This window comes from Eublepharis macularius, chromosome 3, assembly GCF_028583425.1.
Source record: "Eublepharis macularius isolate TG4126 chromosome 3, MPM_Emac_v1.0, whole genome shotgun sequence".
NCBI classification, from domain to species: Eukaryota; Metazoa; Chordata; class Lepidosauria; order Squamata; family Eublepharidae; genus Eublepharis; species Eublepharis macularius.
Window position 1 is genome coordinate 168,144,936 of NC_072792.1, and position 9,358 is coordinate 168,154,293.

Sequence of the window (9,358 nt, forward strand, 5' to 3'; positions counted from 1 at the left end):
ATGGGAGGAGAGAATCACGCGCCATTGGCATGAGTTTTGCCTGTGCACTCCCGCTTGACGACATTGCTTCAGATTACAGTGAAGAAAATGGGGGGCTTACCAAGGCAAAACAAAGATGAAGAGACAATGTAGGGGTTGCACAATGATTAAAGATTCTTTTCTTCTGCACCAATTGCTTCTGGTTACACCAAAATGCTTCCAGAATTGACATCATTGCATGGGGTGAGGGAGTGCGCATGCATGAGTCCTACAAAGGGATACCCCTCCCGTCCCCCCCCCTCCGTCCCCCGTGGTTACCAGGATAGACCTGGCAACTCTGCTCTCACCATAGTGGGAAACTCAGCAGCTTGAGCTCAGGTCCCACATCTCTTGGGGTTAACTTTACATGCATGGTAAAGCTATCCTAGAATTGCAATCAGGTATAAAATTTCCTTGACCTTCTAATGAAGCTTCAGGAAATGTGGGAAAAAGTTTATTTGTATATATTATATCATGTATTAACCATTATCTACTATTGAGTGTACCTAACTGGGCCTGATATTTTTGAGGTGGGGTGTATTAAGTATTGTGATTTCTGCTCATAGTGATTTCTGCTATTAAGGATTTCAGCTCATAATAACATCTTTATTGAAGACCAGAAGCAGACAGAAGGCAAGGGCTCAACAGGAGCAAATATATACACAAAAACCCCACGCCCCTTTCAAACAGTAACCAATAAGAACACACACAATTAGAATCCTTAATTTGCATCAACTATATACAATGTAACTGATTTGCAGCCCTTTGGTTGGTCTTTATTTCTGTGGATCGATTGGCTGCTGCCCACGAAAAGTAACCAATGAACAATAAGGCATTAGGAGCCTAACTTAGCCTGAAGCTCAACCCAGTGCATAACACCCCTCCCCCTTAAGCTTGGGACACCCCATGCCAAATGAAGTCACCCAAATAGGCTGGGGGATGGCCAACCCTCTGAGACCTGCGCAGTCCTTCTATATCAGAGGTCCCATAGTAGAAGACCTCGTGTCCATTACTGGCCCTGCTTCGGTAGTGGAGGAGCCTCTTGCAGGAGTATAGGTACTTCAAAAGAGATTCCTTCCACCCTATCCTGTTTCCACACCAATGGCAGCCCTTTTTCAAACATCTTTAGCATAGTGAAGTACATTGTGGATGCTAGCTGACTTTCATCAAGCATTTAACAGCAATTTGGATACATCCAGACTACATTTCACCATCAGCAAAGGGTAAATAGGTACTGAGAAAAATCAGTAACACAATCAGAAAAACAAAGTTTCTAGTCCTCATGAATATAGCATTAATTTGTAAATGAGATTTCATTGTTTTAAAATTTGGAAAGAGAGCTGGATCCTATTTAATTAAAACGAGTGATTTCTTAAACCAGGATTGCAAATTTCCTTTCTCGCAGCTACAATTTTTGAACACTTTATGATGTACATTAAAGGCAACCCAGTACGATAGTTTTGACTGCAACATTCACGGAGGAGTTGGTATGTATTTAAGAACCTTTCTTGTATGAATAATGAAAAAACCCCTGTGAGTAAAATCTTTACCCATTTCCAGCAATTTGCTTTGGGGCGCCAGTTGCCAGGTTCCCCTATTGGCACCATCGCAAGATAACACAACGTGACTTTTCGACTTGACCTTTCCTTGGTTTTGTTTTTATGTTGATGCAAAAAATAAAAAGGACAGCCTTATGAATCTTTTGTGCTGGGCTTGTGGCCATTCTCCCACTGTTATGCCACACAATATGGTTTTGATTGCTTTTCCTTCCTGCCAGGCTTTCCGACTATAAAAATGCATAATCTAAAATGAAAAGACATGTCCAAGACATAACAAGAGGCATGAGTGTATTGGGGGACTTTAAAAAAAAATATAGGGGTAATTAGGGACCAGTGGCTACGAATGAAATAAAATGAGGGAGAGTGCAAAAGCTTTGATTAGCACCACAGGATTTATAAGCTGCTGGAAAATGGTTGCTAAACACACATAAAGATAGGGAGGAGTCTTAAAATAGAAAAGCTGAAGCCGAATGATGCAGACTGAAAGCATTTCATTTATATAAAGACTCTAAAGAGTCTTTTCGTCTAACACAGAATCAAAGTGCCGGGCATTTTCTGTAACGGCTGCCATCAATAGCAAGAGCTCCTAACCTGATGCCTTTCTCCTTCCGTGCCCTGTCGTTAAAATGATTATCATGTGATTTGACCCGCAGGTAATGAAGCAAGAAAGAGAGCATGGTGGAGCTGGAGGTAAATGCCAGCATCGAAATTAACGATAAATCAAGACGGCGAACAGTTCTGACTCCTTTTTACACCTCGCGTTGCTCAAAAATGGTGGCGCTCTCGATAAAATGTAAGAAAAGCTTTTTTCGGTTGGGCCCAGGGCTTTTTTTCTGGGAAAAGAGGTGGTGGAACTCAGTGGGTTGCCCTCAGAGAAAATGGTCACATAGCTGGTGGCCCCGCCCCCTGATCTCCAGACAGAGGGGAGTTTAGATTGCCCTCCGCACCGCTGAGCGGCGTGGAGGTCAATCTAAACTCCCCTCTGTCTGGAGATCGGGGCGGGGCCACCAGCCATGTGACCATTTTCAAGAGGTTCCGGAACTCTGTTCCTCCATGTTCCCCCTGAAAAAAAGCCCTGGTCGGGCCAATGGGCATCTAGTCCAACATCCTGTTTTCCTTAGCAGCCAGTCAGATGTCACAGGCAATCCAAGCCTCCTCCCCCTAAGGTTGCTCCACTGCAACTAGCATTCTGAGATACACTGCCTCTGAACATGGAGGTTGCATTCATGCCATTATGGCTAATAGCTATTAAAAAGGACCAGTTGTCCATGAAGTCCTCTAACCCTCCTATAATGCTATCTAACTCTCAAGCGAGCAGCCGTCATTATATCATGTGGTAGCAAAGCTCACAAATGAATTACATGTTGTGTGAAGATATAGAGTTGCCAACAATGAGTGTCAAATGAGCCACACGATAAGTAGAGAATCCGGGTATGTGCCTGCCTGGCAGCTGTCATCAGTGCTGAAGTTGAGATGGGTAGGTGACAACTAGAGGCAGGGCTTTGCCTGTGATGGCACCTTAGCTGTGAAACGACCTGCCTCTAGTGGTTCCTTTACCTATTAAATTTAGGTGCCATGTAAACACTTTTAAAAAAAAATCCTCCAGGTTTTCAGTTATGATTTTACTCTCTTTACACTGCTTTTAATGTTCTAGAGTTCAATACCTTTATTTGTGTTTCAGATGCTTTGAAGCTTCTTTTAATTGCTACTTTTATTGCTGATCTTTGGTAGTGTTTTAGTTTGATACTTTGTTTTTAACACAGAAAGCATCTTGAAAGGGGAGGAGGCGGAGGCCAATGAATATTTTAAGTAAAATTAATAAACAATAATATTTGCAGGTGAAACCGGGAAAGGAAATGGCAAGGCCTGACTGATCATAGGTGGTGGCAAAGGTATATTATCCATCATAATAAAATAAAACAAAAGCCAGTGGTTTGGGTGGCTCGAGTAGCCAGTACTGCCTTGGGAAATTCCTATAGATTTGGGGGTGGTGCCTGAGGAAAGCAGACTTTGGGAAGGGAGCTTAGTCATATTCTCCAGAGTTACTGATCTCTGTTGTCTGGAGATCAGTTATAATCTTGGAAGAATCCCAAGGGGGGTTGACAACCCTATCAGTGGCACCTCAAAGACTAACCACATTTATTTCACTACTAGCAACAAAACCTGTGGTGGGAAAAAATATAATGGGCTCTAGAAAGGGGTGGGGCGGGCAGGTGGACATTGCCTCCTCCTACGTGACTGATCCCAGCCGGGTGAAGGCGGGGGGTGGGCATTGCCACCTGCTCCACGCCTGATCCCAGCCGGGTGAAGGGGTGGCAGGCATTGCCACCTGCTCTGCTCCTGATCCCAACTGGGTGATGGTGGGGGGGGCGGGCATTGCCACCTGCTCCACAGCTGATCCCAGCCTGGGATTCCTGCCATGGCGCACTCTCTGGAGGGACAGGCTTCCTCGTCTGGGCTTTCCTCCGTGGCAGCGCCCTCTGGCGGCACACCAGGTAAGGAAGTGAGTTGTCTGGAACACGCTTACTCTTTTTTATAGTAGGATGGGTTTTCGTGAGTCACAGCCCACTTCATTAGACAGATATAGGAATGGAAAGCATACTGGGAGATCTTATGGAGAAGAAGGGTTGCCATATCTGGACTGGGAAATTTCTGGCTATTTCAGGGCAGAGCCCAGGGAGGGTGGAGTTTGGGGGAGGAGAAGGAACTCAGTAGGGGTGTGATACCACAGAGTCCACCCTCCAAAGCTGCCATTTTCTCCAGGGGGACTGATCTCCCTAGTCCAGAGATCAGTCAAAATTCTGGGAGATCTCCAGGCTTGACCTAGATGCCCCGAAAGGTTCCCGGGGAATGTAATCTACATAAAGCACTAATAAACGTAAATTCTATACAAAATGTTTATAAATAATATATCATAAATATTTTGTCAATGGTGAATGTGATATGTGAAATAAACTGTACAATGTACAGAGCGCCTCTGTTGTTTTGCTTGACCTAGATGCCAGCAAGCCTAGGGAGGCGTCCAAGCTTTGTATGAATTACCCTATGAGTCGTTCAAGTGAAAATCTCAATATAAGAGAACCAGAATGGAACCTAGTAAGTTTTCATCAAAATCAGAGCAGTACATGTGGATCTTCTTGGGGTCTAGAAAGTCTGGGAATGGGGGTCAATAGCAAAGAATCTTCGTTGATGTGTACTGGAGGTCCAATTGCCCGCCAGAATGTGACTTCATTAGCTAAAGCAGGTTACTAAAATAACTGTGTTTGCAAACCTGTTGAGATATCATATTTACCCTATGTGGAAAGGGCAGCAAAGTACTTCCTGGCATTTTCTGGAATGTCCTCATTTTTATTAGAGACGTGCTCAGATTTTTCTGTTTGGGCGAGCTCTGATTTAGTGTAGGAATATAATTGCTACTTAACATTTATAGAGAGAGAACTAAGTGCACTAGATACCATCATAGGCTCACTGAGCTGGAAAGGGAACAAAACGTGAATCCGTCCCACTTCCTTCCAGAGAAGGAGCCAGGGCTCAGTGGTAGAACATCTGCTCTGCAAGCCAAAGGTTTCATGTTTAATCCTTGGCATCTCCAGATAAAAGGATCAGGTGGTAGGTGACATGAAAGACCTCCACCTGAGACCTTGGAGAGCCACTGCTAGTCTGAATAGACAATACTGACCTCAATAGACCAACAATCTGACTCAGCATAAGGAAGCTTCATGTATTCACATGCTACTACATAAACTGGCAGAAATTCAACAGGTATAGTTGCTTCAAGCATGGTCTGATTGACAGCTTCATGCATTCACGTATTGGTGTATACTTGCCACAAAGCAAGATCATTTATGGTTACTTTTCAGTTTCAAAGACTCCAGTGCTCAGGACAAAGTCAGAGGTGTCTAGACCTAGAGAGCCCCTGCTACCGTTCCCAAGCGCTGAACCAACAGCCGCTTGAAACTCCTAGCAGTCTTATGGGGGTCCGGCCCTTAGCTTGAGGCTCCTCAGCCTCTGGGTTCACTTCTGAGAGTACAGGTACACATTCAGTCAGTAACTCTTGACACCAGAAGTAACGTATATTTTGTTTATTAAGTAATTCAGATTAGGAGGAGTGTATGCTGGGCAGGAACTGCTCTATTAAAGCACAGAGCAATAGGCCATGGAAATAATAACAGCTTGTCTATGCTGGCTAAGACTATCTAAGGTAAAGGTAAAGGTAGTCCTCTGTGCAAGCACCGAGTCATTACTGACCCACGGGGAGACGTCGCATCACGACGTTTTCTTGGCAGACTTTTTACGGGGTGGTTTGCCATTGTCTTCCCCAGTCATCTACACTTTACCCCCAGGAAACTGGATACTCATTTTCTGACCTCGGAAGGATGGAAGGCTGAGTCAACCTTGAGCCAGTTATCTGAACCTGGCTTCTGCCAGGATCGAACTCAGGTCGTGACTATCTAACTAGACATTTAAAAGCTTACTGTCTTGCATCTCTGAAGTAGCTTCCAGGCGTGTTGCTCATACTCACAGGCATAGAAAGGAAAGTCCAAAACCGTGCCAGGCAGTTCTGGTCCTTTCGGTATCTGGCATGGAGCACAGAGCCTATCTCACATGCTGGTAGAATGGTTCTGAAAAGAGAGGATCCACGCTAATGTTACCAGCTCCCGGTTGGGAAATTCCTGGAGATTTGGTTGGGTGGAGCTTAGAAAGGTCGGGGTTTGGGGAGGGAAGGGGGCTCAGCAGGGTATATTGCCATAGAATTCACCCTCCAGAGCAGCTATTTATCCAGGGGTATTGATCTCTGTGGCAAGGAGATCAGTTGTAATTCTGGGAGATCTCCAGCCACCACCTGGAGGATGGCAACCCTACTGCTGTGAGCAGCCATCTTTTCAAGAGCTGTTAGCCAATCAGGGCATAGATAACTGCGGTGCTAGCATAAGAAACTGGGGAGGGTGGCTGGAGGTTGATACTCCCTGTCACCCAAGACGTTTTCCCTTGAGAAGAACAGGCTCCAGGTGCAGCGATTCAGGAGGCCTGCATTCTTCTCCAAGACCAGACTGAGCTTGGGCCTGTGGAAACTTTTCGCTCCTGAACCAAAATCATACAAGCAGATTAGCCATATAAGATTTTTTAAAGGCTGGTCTTGACAAGTAGGCATAGTGTTGAATGAGCCAGAAGGTAGGTAAGGTGGTCACTGTTTAAATGATGGACAATCCAACCATCAGTCCAGTGGCACAAACTAAAAGCTTATTACCACCACATTATAACTGTAGGTATATAGTGAAAATTGCCTAGGAAACAGGCCAATGAGGCCTAATGACCATTATTGTCCATATTTTCCTACAAAGCAATTTCAGTTTTCTGAGTAGGTATGACACATAAAACATTAATTTTAACAAAGCACTTTGCTCATGCGAGCTTTTATTTTTAAAGCACACTTGCTGCTGATCTTGGCTGCTGCCAGAAGGTGCGACACGTTGAAGTTTCCTCAGGCACACAGACCTCCTTCTGTACAATATGAACCATTTCCTTCCCGAATAGCTTTCCTGTTTCTCATGGACAGAGCTCCCAAAATATTAGCATACCATAGAGACGGTGATTGGTTGCCAGGGCAAGGCAGGAGCTGATGGCTAAAATCACAGCTATAACAATAACAACAACATTCGATTTATATACTACCCTTCAGGACAACATAACACCCACTCAGAGCAGTTTACAAAATATGTTATTATCATCTCCATGACAATCACCCTGTGAGGTGGGTGAGGCTGAGAGGGCTCTGAGGGAGCTGTGACTAGCCCAAGGTCACCCAGCTGACTTCAAGTGGAGGAGTGAGGGAATCAAACCCAGTTCTCCAGATTAGAGTCCTGCTGCGCTTAACCACTACTCCAAACTGGCGATTATAATTTATTTATAGACTGCCTTTCTCACTGAGATTACATACTGCAAGTGAATACAATATAACCAATAGCTAGGACATTCACAGAGTAAAAATACAGTATGATCAACGGTTTGGATATTCAATGAAAACAGATACAGTAGGGTATGGCAGGTGCGAATTTGAAAACTAGCAGAAAGCCAAATCCATAGATGACACCTTCAAGAAGCCTGTGGGGGCCTGGCTCCCTCAGGAACGTTTCAGCTTCTGTTGTTTTAAAAAGCAATTTTTTAAAATTAAGTGATATATTAAATAACCGATAAAAATGCATGCTTCTATCAATCAGCCTTTATATAGAATGGTGGTGGAAGGGGAAGGCAGAAGGGATACAGAAGCCATGTTGGTTAGAATTGCATATCAAGAATAATCAATTTTTAAAAAACTCTTTGAGAAATGATAAATGTATCCAAGCTTACACCCAGCTATTTTCCTATTTCAGTTCTATTTTCCCTCTTTCCCCTCCCCTATATGTTGTCCCCTTTGTTAAAATAAATCTTTAGGGCATGTGTGTTGAGCTTGCTAAGGTAATAAATAAGCAGAGGCCAGTCTTGCTTCATTTCCATGGGTGAATGTATCAGTTGAACTAATCAGCCGAAAATTGCTGCTAAACCAAGTTTTCCTTCTCCTCCAGAGAATGGTTTCTGTGGCCAGAAAGCAGGCCACTTCACAGCTGCAAGCCACAGAGCAACTGGGCCGGTGGAGACCTTTAAGGCCAGTTCTTTGAGATCCCATACACTGCATAATGAACACTGTCTTCTTCCCACAGTGTAACATAGCCTACAGTCTTATAGCAAAGTACGATATCCTAGGGACCAGCATTCAACAATTTAGTTGCTGACTAGTTAAAATCAGGATGAGAAGTTCAAACTCAGTATCACCCACAGTCCCTAAAACCTGTGATTAGGTTTTTCCACCAAGCCAAGCAAGGCTTTTTGTGCACTACTCTGTTGGTAGCATCTTTGCCTGAGCTGCTAGAATGGTTATAAACAGGGCTTTTTTTCAGCTGGAATGCGGTGGAACGGAGTTCCAGCACCTCTTGAAAATGGTCACATGGCTGGTGGCCCCGCCTCCTTATCCTCCAGCAGCGCAGAGGGCAATCTAAACTCCCCTCTGTCTGGAGATGGGGGGGGGGGCACCAGCCATGTGACCATTTTTGCCGAGGGCGATTTAAACTTTAAAAAACTCCTCCCTTGTTCCAGATTACTCAAAGTGACGTCATTGTGTGGTCCTGTGCTGGCAACCCACTGAGTTCCACCACCTCTTTTCCCAGAAAAAAAGCCCTGGTTATAAACATTCCATGGGTGGGATCCAGACTGAACGGGCAATTTGCACTGATTCTTCCTTTGCACTGCAGACCCCTCGCCTACGTTGCTCCTTAAGGTCCCCTATCCCTAGAGAGCAGCTTTTTGTGATCAGTGAGGCGCACTGGGAAGGGGTGAAAAGGCAGGAAAGTTGCATTCTGCCATTGGAAAATTTAGACTGGATCCAGCCCCATGACTTCATGGGATTTTAGGGTTGTCAGGACTCCAGCTATGGAGGGAGGTCTCCTGTTGGCAGCCCTCTTTGCCCACTGCTACTTCACACAGTGGCAGGAGAAGAAGAAAAAAGTAACAATGGTGGCATCACTACCTCACTTCAGAGGGAAACCTGGAAGTGATTTTTTACCATGAAATTTCTAGCGATTCCTGAAGCTAACCTGCACAACTTCTGGGTTTCCCCCCAAAGTGATATAGAGACATCACCAGTGTCACACCCCGCAAGGTCCCCGCTCCCAACTCTTCCACCAGTTGTTACTATGAGTTGCAACTTGCAATTGATGATGTAAGCAAAAAAATAAATCCTTTGCAGC